Below are 15947 nucleotides of genomic sequence, written 5' to 3'. Positions count from 1 at the left end.
TGCCCAGTTTTCCTTCATTGGTCCAAATAAAAAAGTTTCTTTAAGAATCATTTCTTTTTCAAATAGCATTTGGAAAACAAGTGCCTCAGTGCCTCTTCTTGATCCATAAGATAAGTGGGTTTTTTCCTTAGTAATAAGATTAATAAACTAACAGTATTTTGCAAAGTCCAAGCTTCCCATTAGATGAAAGTCTGCCCTTTGCTTTCAGTCAGGAGATAAACACTCATATTTAACTATCATATCTAAGATTAATATTTTTTTTTCTCTTAAAGCCATGAAAGTCATGTTGGGTTTTTACAATTAAAATCAAGTAAAACAACTTAGAAGACTTTCAGGGAAACTTTGATGAGCAATGTAAGATAGATATACCTCTGAATACATTTACCTTAAATTATGGCTTAATAGCAAGTCTAGTTCAACTGTTACCGGCAGAGAAGGCACGGTGACCTATCCTCACACACAGAAATACTGATTGATTTCAGACACAGCACTGGGAGCTCTCAGAATACGAACAGGGCGCGGCTTTAATGAAAATTCCAGCCTCCAGCTTTTCACAGGAGCACTCTACTCAATCTTTAAAGCACATAACAGTAAATTTGGTCATAAGTAGTTCAAACCAATTTGTTTTCTAATCGACTCTTTCTCTTCAAGGGCATTTTGACCACAGATTAGGAAATTGTGAAAGTTTCAAGGAACAGATTCAAACAGACAGGAGCAGAGTGTTGCCCTGAACAGGCTGCTGTGACTTTCAGATGTGAGCAAAGCCTTGCCCAGAAATTCATCCCTTTGCCTCTCCCCATTTCTTTCATATTGTTAAAGGTCACCGCAGCAGTATTTTACCCACTGAAGTTACTGGAAGTCACCTTGCTCATCAGTTGTGGAAAGTTACGCAAAACCATATTGTATGATTCAGGCTTTGATATCCTTGAGTACATGTGGCTGCTGTTATCGCAGTGTGGAAGTGTAAAATCAGATATTCTCTTCAATGGTAAGGTGTTGTACTGATGTTGCAGAGGTAATACAGATTTTCTTCCTCATCTCCTTTTTAGATTATGCAATTCAATAATTTTCTGCCCAGTATTTTCTAATGAACATATGAATGCGAAAGGAAAAATAACCACTGCTTCTTTTTTCTCTTAGTTGCTTTTTTGTCTTTCTGGACATGTAATAAATACAAAATTAAATAAAAAGTGATCCCAGGTGGCCAAAAAACTGCTGCTTACAAAGTCAGCAGTGAATAAAGTATACTAAATGTTGCACTCCTATTGCTGAAGTTGGAAGAGCAACGAGTAAAGTAATATTGAGGACAAACTTGCTACAAAAACTGCCTACTCCACTGAAGCTAGCACCAAATTCACATTGACAAATTGCCAAAAATCATCTAGGTTCTTCTCTAAAGACCCCCTGTACTGATTCAGCTTAGCAAAGGCAAGCAGCTAGGTAGTGCACTGCAACCAGCCACAGTAATTAGCACTTTCCCCAGCTGCCGTTAATTGCCTGCACAAAAACAAAAGTCATAGTCGTGCTGCACTCCAGCTGTCACTTAGCTACACTAATTGAGCAGCCACCAAATTTTGAAACTTAAAACAACACAGTGATAAACAGAATCTTTAATATTCAACACAAGTGTTTAATTGGGTCTCAAGGAGGCAAAAAATTATGCTGTTTATTTGTGATGAAGTAGACCACTGTAATGATTACATGTACTTGAGCGAAGACAAGACTGTAAAAGTTGTGAAAGATCATGTTGTATTGCTACTCAGTAGCTGGAGAACAAATACATAACACAAAGGCAGCCACCAGTAATAACCTTTTCTGTAACCGTGTAACTTATTATTTTGCCATCAGGAGGAAGAGGATTATACACCTCTAAACTTGTTTGTCTTACTACCATGTTACTTTTGTTATGTTACTTTTGTTATGTGGTACACACTGATGTTCAAATATCAGTGCACACAAACCATTTTAGCAGCTAAGGAGGGTGGCTTTATATACTCGTTATTATATGCAGGATATTTTAAGAAAGACTTTACATGCCCAGCTGTGAGGGACCTGACTTTCAAGGACTGCTGAACAGATCATCTTTGAAAAATAAGACCTTTTTATATTATTTCCAGTAAGGTGTCTTAAAACTTAATTTCTGAAACCAGTATTCTTTTAAAATTCAGCTTTTTTGTACTGTGGTGGGTTGACCTCAGCCAGCAACCGAACACCACCCTGCCACTCACACTTCCCTCTGCTGTGGGATTAGGAGAAAATAAAAGGAAGGTGAAAAGACTCATGGATCAAGATAATGACAGATTAATAAGGAAAGCAAAAGTGCTGTGCACAGGCAAAGCAAAAAGAAGAATTCATTCACTGCTTCCCATTCGCAGGCAGATGTTCAGCCTCTTCCAGGAGAGCAGGGGTCCAGCATGCAAAATGATTACTTGGGAAGACAAACACCATAACCGCAAATGTCCTCCCTTCCTCCTCCTTTTCCTCAGCTTTTAGTGCTGAGCATGACTCCATCTGGTATGGGGCAGTCGTTTGGTCTGTTGGGGGTCAGCTGTCCCAGCTGTGTCCCCTCCCAGCCTCTCGCCCACCTCCAGCCTGCTGGCTCTTGGGGGAAGAAGTGATTTGGAGGTAAAGTCTTGATGCTGTGTGAGCACTGCTCAGCGGTACCCAAAACACGGGTGCATTACCAGCACTGTTTTAGCCACAAATGCAAAGCACAGCACCATACGGGCTGCTGTGAACTCCAACCCAGCCAGACCCTGTACAGGTACTTTCACTATTTGATTTCTCCAGTGTTCCTGTAGACTTCGACAGTATTGGTTTGTCCAGGTACTGTTTGTGCTATTCCACCTATTATTTTTTGTCATATATGCTGACTGCAAGCCCATTGGGCAATGAAGCTAACTCTTTTGTAATGGATAGTAAGCTAATACCCTTAGAGTTCAGCCTATGTAGAAGAGGGATTATAGTAGAATAATTAAAGCATTACAGCATTGTACTTGGAAAACACCTTAATACAAGTCTAGAATATGTATTCTAATGCTGAAATACAACAGCCTAACTGTACAACCAGACACTGCATTTCTACCTTTGAGAAAAATCAAAATTTTTAGTGTTTATTACACTTTAATTCAGAAACTAAAATGTATTACCTGAAGAGGCAAAGACAACAAAATTTACTTTCTCTGTGATGGTCTTCTTCAAGTAAATTTCCCAGAATTGAGCAACTAGTCAAAGACTTACAGAACTCTTTTGCAGTGTTTGAAAGAAATCTCTTGGCAGATGGGCAGCGCCTCAAAAGAAATACTCTTTGTTTAGCTTAAAGAAAGAACCCGTTAAATGTGCTGTGTTGGTGGTTGTTAAGTGTGTCTCTGTTACAAGACAGGTTGCTTGCAATGATATTCAGACAGATCTGAACTGCAGTTGCACGTCTGCTCTCAGGCAGAAACACACACACACACACACACACACACACACCCCCATAAAGAGGGAGCAATTCTACATTAGATATGCAAAAATACCTGAAAAGGAGCCAAGAAGGTGCTTTTTACAAGGTGCTGCCTTGGAAGACATTTAAGACAAAGAAGCTGTCCCTATCTGATTGCTACTACCTTTGTCAAGCAAACCGGACATCCTGGCATTCTGGACCTTTTTGGCAAACAAGGAGTATTTGTTCAGCATTAGGACCCTGGCAGCGTAGAACAAGTCTTACAAGCTCCTCCCTCAGGACTGGTCAAATAGGAAGAACAGCTTTCTTCTGCACTGTGCTCTGCTGATTCCACTTCAGGATACTTACCCAGAAACTCAGACTGAAGTCCAGTTAATGTATTGAATCTCTTTACACTGAAGAACTGGCTTCCCACATCATCGCCGGAGATCCTGAAGATGGCTTCAACTACGCCTTTGCGATGTGATTTATACCCCTGTATATATATCCAGGACATGCCCTGCGAAGAAGGCAAAAGCACAGGTCAGCTAACCTGTCCTACATGATTTTTACTACCAGCTGAGAGATGTAAAGAGCCTATAAGACAATGTGGCTTTCATTGCTGGCATTGTAAGGCTGGCAGCTGAGGCATCCAGCTTATCGCGTGTGAATGAAGCAGTCTTAACATGGAAGTAACGAAGACACAAAAAATTGCAACTCCTCTGCACTCTCCATGATGCTTCTTTCAAAGTGGAGGGGCAACAGTAAACTCTGTACAATTTCCATATGTATCTTTACATTTCACCTCTTCACACTCTTGTGCAGCTGGATGCCGCCCTCCACTTGTACTTCCCGGTAAACCATTTCAACCTCTGTGAGGCGACGTATGAGGACTTTTCATATGAGAAACACTCAAAGCAGTGGGTGGCCTTAGTACTATACCCTCACCTAACAGAGGTTGAGTCTGTTTATAGCCAAATCTTCAGGCACACTGAATAGCACCTCTCGCGTCATATACATCCTCTCATTAAGGTAACAACCTACATGCTGACCTGCTGTGATAAAAATTTTAAAATTTCTCCATAATTATGAGCTACTTTTTGCCTTTCTTCAGCAAGAGTATAAGAGCAATTTGCATTTGGCTTGTGCAGGTAATACTGTTTCTTTATTCTGGTCATATTTGACAGGGTTACTTGGGCTGCAATATATGTTGCAGGGCCACCGCTTGCTGCAGAAAAATGGTTGCCACAGCCAGTATATAATTACACTGTACTAATTGAAGCAGAATATATTTCCTTGGCAGTAATGAGTAGTAGAGAGGGCTTAATGGACCAAATTGCTGCAGAAGCCAATCTTAGTCACTCGTTATTCCTTCAGAAGCCAATCTTAGTCACTCGTTATTCCTTCAGTAGCTGTCCTATGCTAAGTCCAACTCAGCAACTACACAAAATATCAGATGAAACCTAAGTCTACACTGCAATAATATGATCTTTAAAGTTTCCACCAACATATAAAGCTTTAAAGGTGGTATTTTTTGCATCTGTAAAAGTCACATAGTGCCGAGATCTACAGAGTATCTTCACTTCTAGACTGGGATTAGTTTTTGGACAAAAGACCAGTGCCAAAAGAACCCACCAGGTCTCCTTGTTCCACAAGTGATCCGTTGTCATCACAAATTTATGCCTATCTTGCTTTACTTTTTTCTACTGTTACTTGTCTTAGGAAGAACAAAATCACTAAGTTTTTTCATAATAAATATTTCTCAATGTTTATGATGCAAAGTCCTGCCAGACAGATGAAAAAGCAGGAATTTTCACACATACTCTGCTCCCTACTGCAGTGTGTGAGAGGGAGAACCATCTTAGATTTCTGGAGTAGTGGTCTTGTCTCCTGCTACATTTCCTCCAAGGAATGTGTTGCCTTTTATTTGTGATGACTGAGGTTTCTCACAGGGAGACTCATCAGCTAAAACAACTGTCCCAAGGAAAGCCACCCAGGAAGGATGAGATGGCTTATCTATCTCACCGAAAAAAGTGACATGGCAATAAGCAGCCCCAGTCATAGGCAGGGCAAAGCAAAGTAACTGCTAAACACTACGACACTATCACATCAGAAGATACATCCCAACGTGTTCTGGTATGGCCGACCTGCTGCAGATTCTTGTTAATAGATAGGTTATGTTTACTCTGAAGTTAATCTGCTTTCTGTCGTTGCAGCCCTTTAAAATCAGATGCAGGCAAAGAAATGCATGAAGAGAAGTTTGGGATTCACAGTAAAGCAGAAGAAAACATATGGATATGCTGAGTAATATGGACACTGTCTCTTTTCCTACATTTATTCAGACATATTCAGCCAGATCACTGGTGTTCACTGTGACGCAAGGCAGTCAGAAAATTACCTCCATCTCTGCAAAAACACAGGAGCCTGGCAGAAACACTCTGTGCTGGAAAGCCAGTTTCTACTTTTCTTGCCTGTGTTTACTGTTTTCACACCTCACTCTTACCTTTTGATCACTATCTTCTGTATCAGCACAGAACAAAAGACTCAGTGATTCTTCTGCTCCATTTGTGGGTCACCCCAAAAGGAAAGCGGGAAGGCAAACCAGGTGCTGCTCTTTGTGTGCATATCCTTTCTCCACCATCTTGTCCCTTTCCTCTTTCTGGTATCAAGGGACAACTATACTCTTATAGTACTCCTCAGCATTAATTTGGGTTTAAGAGGGGGACTACAGATAAGTGTCTAAAACTCTGCACGTGGATATATCATCACTCTCAGAAAACACATCCTGTATGAAAAAAAAAAGGCAAACAAAAGCATTAAATCATATGAATGATAATAGAGTGCCTAACTTTTGCTAGGATGGCCATTACCACCTTGCAAGGCTACATGCAGATTTGCAAGCACGTTTCCCCCCTCACTTAATGAGCAATCTTGATGCTTGGAAAAGTATGCTGCCCCTGCTAGGGCTCTGGATTGCTCAGAGGTTTTTGTCAGAGTAACCCTGGAGACAAGAAAAAGTTACCCTGTCTTAGGAGAATGCAGACACTCTCTTGGACTCAGGCAACTTAGATCTTTGATGTAAAGCTGTTATGAGGAAACCTGACCCCGGTCTTGGGCTGAGAAAGAAGGGGATGAATAAAAAAGAGCACAGGACATCATGGCCCTCCCAGGTTTCTAAGAGACTGACAAAATGTCTTTTGGATATGTGATACCACTCAGCAAAGGGACAAAGGCAAGTGCCAAAATGGACAGAGTGTTCAACATTCACATCTGCGTAACCACCAGGCTGCTCAGAATTAATACGACCATATGATGAGCGTGTCTTCTGATTACAGCCCATCTGTGCAAAATCAACACCAAGGAACAAGTTGAACTGCAAAGGAGCTTGAAGGAATAATTGTGCAGGCTGATGAATAAAAGACGACAGCTATGAACCACTTCCTTGGATTGTCAACCTCCCTCCAAAAAGAAGGTATACTGGTTACACTAACAAGCCAAACACACTTAGGGTAGCAAAAATAGGCCACCTCCAGCACAAGAAGCCTTGATTGCATCAGTATTTCACATGAGTTTCTTTGGTAGCACCAGAAACTGGAAAGGGAAATGAAACTTCTAAACACAGCATATGAAGGAGTCCCAATTGCCATTTACTCCTGCTTCCCAGAACTCTGTAATAAAACTTCACCCCTTTCACAGCATTTTCCACCTTGGTCCCTACTGAAAACAGGCAGAAGTCACAACTTTTTAAAGAAGATAGGAAGGCTAGAGACAAAATAATTTCTTTTGAGCCACAATCAGATCACAGCTCCCTGTAGCCTCCTCGGAAATGCCCAGGCCCTCATATTTTGGGAGCTTAAGAGAGATGTTAAAGATAGAGAATTCTTGCCTTAAAGAGTCTTGACATTACTACATTAAAAACTGCTGTACTCACAATACAACAGGGCAGACATACACAAGCCTAAACATACAGTGCACCCAGTGCTGCTGTTCCTCTGCAAGGGAAAGTGGATCCAAACGTGGGTACCTGCAGCCCTTTGAATGACATATTGTCCAGAAGAGACACCTACGATACATGAATTACCCTCATAATTTACACTTGAAAAATGTTTAAAAGTTTTTAAGTAATGAGGATGACTGAAAATAATTGTATCATCCGACACAAATGGTTAATGCAAAAAGCAGAATTTAAAGATACTTTGAAAGTGATTTTAAAGCCTGCAATGGCCAAACGTCATCTACTAATAAAACCTACTGCCATGTTGTTACTGTATCCTTCCAGTTACGTCAATGCTCTGATGTGATTAAGGAAAAATCTCAGCTATTTTATGCTTGACTTCTTTTCCCCCGTCAGGCTGTAATTTATGTGTGTCACTAATAGGTTTGTCTCTGAATTACAGCCCCTGGCAAATTCTGCTTCTGAATGTGCCTGCAGTTCCCACATCATTTAGGGAAACAGTTTCAAGTGCTGAGGTATCATGTGGTTTCTAGCACTTGCAAGGAAAGTTAGTGCTGAAATCAGCAAGGCCAGGAACCAAGGGACTTTTAAAAGAAGATGGCTAGCAACACAAAATGAACCTTTCAAAGTGTAAGTTTTTAGTTTGGACTCAGGCACAACGCACCCAGTGTGGATATATCCAGATTCTCCTGCATAGCTGTGGGACATCCTCAGCAAAATAGGGGCGAGTTACAGAAGACCATGGGAAAACTCCCTCTAACCGCAGCGGATGTCAGCCTGAAGCTTTATCTTATATTCATGCGGCCTTTCATTCCAATAGTGTGTGCTAGCCAAAGGTTTTCAGCAAGCGTGAGGGGGCTCAAGCGTAAACAGACTCCCGAAGCTGAAGAAAAGTAGGAAGTTCACAGTTGCCATGCTTTTATGACTGAAAGGAAACGGACTTCTATTTTGGCATAGATCTACTGCAAAAATATGTACAGGCTTACACTCCTTCCCTCAAGAAAACTGTCGCTTGACCATATTTTTCTCCCCTGTTGAGTACCAGGCAGAACAGCTGCATTGGACACACGTTTGTTTCTGCTCCACGCAACTCTCACGACTGTCGCCATCTGGCATGAGAAATGCTGCCTTCAAGTCTGAGACTATAGAGAAAGTCACACACGAAATGTCCAGGAAACGCCCTCTCCCGTTATTTCAAAACAATCCTCCTGCCTTCACTTCTGCCCTTTGAGGATGTCTTGCCTAAATAAGGGATTGCCTTTCTGACTGTCAGCTAGCCTCCAGTCAGAGACGATTGTTTGGTTGCAGTTGCTCAACTTTTCTGTGAGAAGCTGGAGATCTGCATATAAGCTGGAGTTGTACCCAGAGTAGCTTGTGCACCCTGAAGCACCTCCCCTAGCTTTAATTTGCCCCCAGCAGAGTAACAATTATCCTTCATTTAATAAAAATGTTCATCAACTAAATAGATTCACAATTCATGATTCAGAATTCAAAATAAAATTTCATTTTAAATTGCTGATAATTTCCTTTTTACTTTTCTAGCTGCTGGAAATAAATAAAAGAACTTAGAGGAGGATTGGGAATCAAATTTAGTGGAAAGTATGAATTAAATTTTTGATGACTTCACTTTTCCCTTCCCTGCCCTGCTCCTGTTTCTGACTACCTACACAGAACATGGTTTTCCACCTCTTTTTAATGCAGACTTGAGCAAGGAAGGCTCTGGTCAAAGGCTGCAACCTTTGGGCTGAAGGACTTTCTTGGCCTGACCCTCAGTATAGGCATCGTCCAAAGAACTAAGTCAGAAACCTACAGCCTTGGGAAAACAATAACAAAGGCATGCCGTAATCATATTCCATGGAGAACTGGATCTGAGAGAAACTCATTCTAGAAAAGACTAACATGAAAGTTTACATACAGGCTATTGCAACAGTACTGTATATGAATGCAACAGAGTGCACAGGAACAGGACAGAAAGACAAGAACCAACCTGGATCTACCAACTACCAGCATTTGGTACAGGCAGAAAAAAATGTTATGTTATACATGTAGAAGCAGACAACCAGCAGTTGAAAGCAAACCAAATGGCTTTTAAGTGATTCTCTGGCAGTGCTAAAATACTACAGAGTACCCTTGTTGCTTTCTACAAGCCAGTTTCTGGCCAACTCAGTCATCTAGCCAGGAGACTGGAACTATTTTTGTGTGCAATATTGCCCAGAGCCTTTGCTGAGTCACTTTGCATTTTTCTGTGTCTATCAGCATATCAATAGATATCAGAATTCAATTCTTATTCATGTACTTGTATTAGCTCAGCATTTCCCAGAATCCCAAGCTTTTGCTGGTGGCCTGCAGGTCTACCCTGCATTCATTCCACTGCCTGCCTTACGTCATTATATCTATTAGTGTAGTTGTCCAGCAGAGCACCGCCTGGCATGTCTCATTAACATTCTCTAGCTACAGCAGGACTGAATGGCATGTCATTTACTTGTAAAAACTATTCACTGAAAAATACAAAAGTGATTATAAACTAATCTCTAAGCTTTGGCTTCAGCTTGGACCCAACATTTTTATAGACATCTATACTTCATTCTGGTGGTTCATGACAACACATCCCCTTGACTAAGTTGCTGCTGTCTGTTAATAAGCAACCTATCCTAATTCATTACCCCACACTTTATTAAGTGTAGGTAAACAAGAGTCTGGGAAATTCTTTTATTGCTTATTTGACTTGTGAGTAAATGTTCCACTAATTCGAGCTATTCTCCCTCTTAGCTCCTACTTGCTGATTCCAGTGACTAAAAGAAAAATTATATTTCAGCTACATAAGTTTTGTAGTACAAATACAAACTAACATGCTCTGCCTCCATATTGGCCCCTCTACCCTAGCTCTCCTGCTGTCCCTTCTCTTTGCAGAAAGCAATGGCAATGAAGTCCATCTGAAAAAAAGACTCTTCCAGGCAATACTTGCTCTGCTCAACATAGTCTCAGCAAACCCACTGGATCAGGGATCTCAAGCATTCCACCACAGAAGAGGCAAAACTGCACTTCAGCTTGGTGAAAGCAAGAAAAAGGGGAGAGGAAAAAACGGAAGCAGTTTCTACAGGAATTCAGAGTCTGCTGAGCAGGTATGGGGGAATCATAATTTCAAATTCAAATACTTCAAACTCCTCCTCAGTCCAGTTTGAGAGACCTAAGAACCTTTGTATTACCAGCCCTTTGTATAATCCTGTGCCAAGGAAGCCAGACAGCAGAATAAAGTTTTGCCTCACAGCACAAGTTGCATAAAGTCTTTGTGGTCGTAGTGAATGATCTGCAAGGAACCTTGTCATTGCTATCTATGTAAATGTCATCACCTTAGTTGATCAAACTGAATTACATTTTTAGAACTAACATGCTTAAATCTAAAAAGAGTTTCAAGGTGACAGAAATAAAACAAATACTTTACTGTGTAAGTGCAAAGTCAAGATTACTCAGGTTGGTTTATTACTGAAAGACGAATTACTACATCCTGCAGGGAGTATATGCCATTTTCCATTTAGGCTGAGGAGAAATGCAGTTAGCCCCACCAGCTGAATACAGAAATCCTGACTATGAATTAGTTTTTCTCCACCACACTGGACACAGCCATTTTTGTATTGGGCCAAACGGGCAACATAAACACCCTAAATCAATCAGGATTTAGTTTCATGGCCACATAGGAGGTTCAGCACACTAAATGACTGTAAGGAACCACATCTGTGAAAGATTATTTTTTCATTTTATAAGACATGCTTCAGTGTATAACTGCTAGACTGCTGCTAGAAAGGGCAGCTGTGAGAGGAGCAAGTACGGTAAGAAAAACTTCCTGTCTGGAGACAAGCACATCTTCAGAAAAGGTTGAAAGGTAATAGTCAGCTGTTTTAAGCCATTAATTTAAAGTAGAATTTGCTAAACAAAGCAAAATGAGAGCATGTTCTCTGTTCCGTGAACTGCTTCTGGCCTTGAATCCACAAGCAGAATGTTGCATTTTCCCCACTGTGGACAATTTACGGAAAACTCCTCACCTGCTAGACCCGGAATGTTTAAATTGCTTTGTAATGCACATTTCCATCAAAATCTTCTTCACACTGAATGACCCTTGGTCTTTTCACACATGAAATGCAAGTGTTCCATACAATAGGAACCAATTACTTATGGCAGTGACCACCACTTACTGAAATTCATAGAATCATAGAATCATAGGTTGGAAAAGACCTCTAAGCTCATCGAGTCCAACCATCCACCCAACACCACCATGCCTACTAAACCACGGCCCAAAGTGCCACATCTACACGGTTTTTAAACACCTCCAGAGATGCTGACTCCACCACCTCATTGGGCAGCCTGTTCCAATGCCTGACCAAATTAATTTCAAGTAAAACAAAGAAATGGACAGTGATTATTCAACACTACAGTTTCACAGAAGGCCTGCAAAGCGGAATAATGCCTTTTATTAATAAGTGTTCTTCTCCCCAAAATACACTCACTATAAAAGTCTCCGTTACAACAATTGAACTGATCAACTCCCACAGGAAACACGAAAAACACTCTTTCAGCACAGCAATTGATAGCAGAGTAGAGAACAATATGGGGAAACACAGGAAATTTAAAAAAAAAACCCTCTTACCTGCTGTTTTGTTGATTGTAAGGTGTGCCGCACTACTCTGTACAAACCAGTTTTAAAGCAAAACGCAATGAAATTAGTTGCTGAGCGAAGAAACTCTACAGCAGGTTCCAGCTGTGATTCATGCGCAGGTCCACAGGCACTGCATATGCTCTTGGTTAATGCACCTAAGTCGTCTTTGGAGTCAGCACAAATTGACAAAAGGAATGATGACTAAAATTAAAAATTGTACTACAAAAGTAATGTCAGAACAGAAGAATGTGGTTTAATACACTGACTTCTTCTGTTAAGCTGGCTGTCAGTGAAAGTCAGCTAACAAAAGAACAATTTAGCCAGTCCTTGAAAAGTGGTTTCTCTACGAAACTTCATTGTTTCATCTTGAGATCCCTAAATAATGCTGCGAGAATGACAGGTTACAGTGATGCAGAATTAATGGACTTCTAACAGCAGAGCATCCTTCCCTCTCGCCTCTTCACTCCTCAGCAAAGAGGGACACAATTTTGCTTGGCATATGAAAACACTGAAAGCAGCAGCCAAATTGCACATTTCGTTTCCATTTACCTCAGAAGTCAACAGAAACCTCTGAAAATGAAATACATAAAACTTGCTTTTTTTGCCTCTTTTTTTTCTAATGTTTCTTGTGATTAGTAAAATATTTACCCCACCTCCATCAGCAGATCAGTTTCATAAAACAACAGTGATTTTATAATTTGTATTCTGACACGGGTGAAAGTATGGCAAGAACATACTGCTACACTCCAGGCGCAGGCGGCCACACACACCTGTAAGGCAGCCCAGTTTTCCCTCGAGGCTGTTAAGAGGAAGCAGTGATTCGCTTCTAGCTGGAGAAACATTTACTGAATCTTTTATGAATTATGCAAGGAAGCCAACGATTTCCAACCCTGTAATTATTGTTATTCGTTTGGCTCACTCACAGCTCTTTCATAAAGAAGCAGGCTTCAGTCCCATCTGTCTGCTGCATAGATGTACACTGGCTGGTGTCAACAGCAAGGGAACCAAAGAAAGAAAAGGACTACTTGGACCAAAGAATTGAGAATAATCCTGCTACCAGAAAATTACTACTCCACAGAGCAGTTTCCTTGGACTATAAAAAGTAGAGATTTAAAAGCTGTATTTTATATATAAACCAAGGCTGTCTTTGTGTTTATTGTCTCATGTAGTTTTTCATAGTTTTAAACCAACAAACAAAGATTATTCTTGTGCTGAAAGTCAGAACAATTCCATCACTTCCAAGTCAGAAGCAGTGAGCGCAAACTGAGAAGGAAGCTGTTACTGGTTGGGAGCTAGTAAGTCATCAGCTGAGTAGTCTTCTTCCAAGACTACAAAAAAGCCACAGAAGTTAAGAAGCAGAGCCATGCACCTAGATGGGAGTGAGAAAGTGTGACTCCAGAAAATGTGAGCACTGTTACTCTGAATTCCATGGCGATGTTCATTTCACGGCGAAGTGCAGTAAATTTCCAGTTAAATCACAATTAGTGATTAATTAAGGGTGAGCAAAAGCACACCGTTTTATCAGCCTGTGTCAGAAACACAATTTGTATGAATTCAGACAAGACTGTAGGGCTCAGAGAGAGAGCGCAACTCTTATGAAGCTGCCTATTAAAACATTATGGCCTACGAACTAAAAGAATATCCTCTCCTTGGGCTTGAACTATTCACTCCACAGATCAGTCAGACTGTAAATGTTGAAACACCTTACCCTGAAAGTGAATTTCAGTCGCGAGGAGACACATTAAAGTGAATAAAAAGATGACAATGTTGAGAACCAGCTTTAATAAAATGAAGAAAGGATGACAGCTTCCATTAAAATCATATTTATGCACCATCAGAATACCTTTAACTTATCAAAACCTAATTTATCAAGTTAGCTTTGTTCTGTCTTACATCTGTTCTCTAAGTAACAGAAACATTCAAGGCAATACATAAATCTATGATGATATTAAGGGAGGTTAAGGGAAAGTCATTTCACCAACACTAGCACATCCATGTAAAATGTTACACACTGAAGCTGCAAAAAAAATGTATTAACATTTTTTAGTTCAGTACACAGTATTCATAACGCCATCAGCACAAGGATTCAGATTTCAGACTTTAAATCTCAAATTAGGTTTCTTGTTCAAAAACCACTCAAACACTTGTCTCCATGTCTTTTGGCACTGAAATGACCTGATTTTTGTGCTTCACACTCCTGAAAAATCAGGACGCTTATTTGCATTCATAAGTAACAATACAGGTGTTCATTCCCTCACTTCTGTACAGACTCATTACTCATTTGTAGCACACAGGGAACACTGGGGACTGAGGTTACAAGACTACTGTTAATCCTGCTTGATATTAGACAAGCCATTTCTCCCCCAGAAGCATTATTACTTTGGCAATAAGTGGACTGAAAAAGTGAATTTATTATCAGGCCCTTGATTACTTTGCAGATGTTTTAAATTCATTGCTACCCAGTTTAATGTTCCCTAAATTAACTGTTTTCAAAGTCTTTACAAACACAGTTTAGCAATTAGAATACAGCATATAATTACTCTTTTTAATAAAAACAGATATTAGAAGAGAGTGCCTTATTAAATAGACTATGACACAGAAGGAAAACACTTTCAGTCAAAGGACTGAGATGCTCATTATGTAAATTAAACTATGCAAATGTTGTAACAGGAGTACGTGTGAGATTTTCAGCAAGTCTAGCTTCTGAAGTCAATCAAATACACTCTACCAGGCAACATGCCTCCTGAAGCATTCGCTTAAAACTTAAGCAGAAAACACAGCACATGTTTAAGTGCTTTGCAGCAATTTCTACCACACTGGTATGTCATTCACAAAAAAACCCCTCATACAATACAGCACCGATACAACAGTAACATACTGAAGCATGACACATTTCCTGCACAAATACAGTATTTCATTATGTTACTTTTGCTGTAAGATTGCAGAGTATTCTAAAACCTACAAGGAACAACTACCTATACTAACAGTGCTTGGGCAACTTTGCTGCCGCGTAACCTCAGCTACAGGACAACGGAACAAAACATAGCTCCTTCTTTCAAAAGCAAAGCAAGATGGGAGGAAAAAAGTTGGGACAAATTGTCACTGGCAGCCAAGTACCTTTTTTTTTTTTATCAAGTCTTCCATCTTTACCTTGGCAGATGTATCATCCATGACCACTGAATCCATGTTAAATGGAGAGGGCTGGTATTTGACTTCACTCTTCACCAACACAAAATTATACACAGAAAGCACTGTACATTTGAACATCTTAACCAATTAGTTAAAACAGGATTTTCATACATCCACTTTCATGGTGAACCGCGGTGTATCCTGAGGCAAGGATCTATCTAATCTAAGTGCAAAACAACTTTTTCAGCTGTGCTGGCTCTCCACAGCAGCTATATGCTGGGCAACTGGGTTCTACCACAGTTCTCAACTGTCTGCCATCACAGAAGGAACCAGAGAAAGACATTGCAGCTCTTCTAGCTCTTGTTCCCGACTCGTATGTTTCCACACCTGCATGAGAGAGGATAAACCAAACTACAAAGTTGCCATTTCTAATCTGAATTCCTTGATTGTGTAAAGTGAATTTGAAAATGGAACCACTTAGTTGGTGTAGCGCCCTTCATGTATCACTCCTCCATCCTTTCTTAATTCAACAGATTGCCAGCATTCCTTCTACTGCAAAAAATCATCCAGCTCAGATGACCTTGACACTCCCCTGTCTTCACTTTTTCACCAGCAATCCTGAAGGCCTTGATGTTCTGCGCTCCTTTAATTGCTTCTACGAGGCCACCCGGTTCTACTGAGAAGACACATATTGCATCAGGAAATGTTGCAGGGCTATCCAGTTGCTGTTGCAGGGCTATGATCTTGCTGGGATCATGGAGACACGGTGGGATGACGGTGGGATGACT

This window comes from Opisthocomus hoazin, chromosome 3 (genome assembly GCF_030867145.1).
Source record: "Opisthocomus hoazin isolate bOpiHoa1 chromosome 3, bOpiHoa1.hap1, whole genome shotgun sequence".
NCBI lineage: Eukaryota > Metazoa > Chordata > Aves > Opisthocomiformes > Opisthocomidae > Opisthocomus > Opisthocomus hoazin.
Note: the sequence above shows the minus strand (reverse complement) of the source record.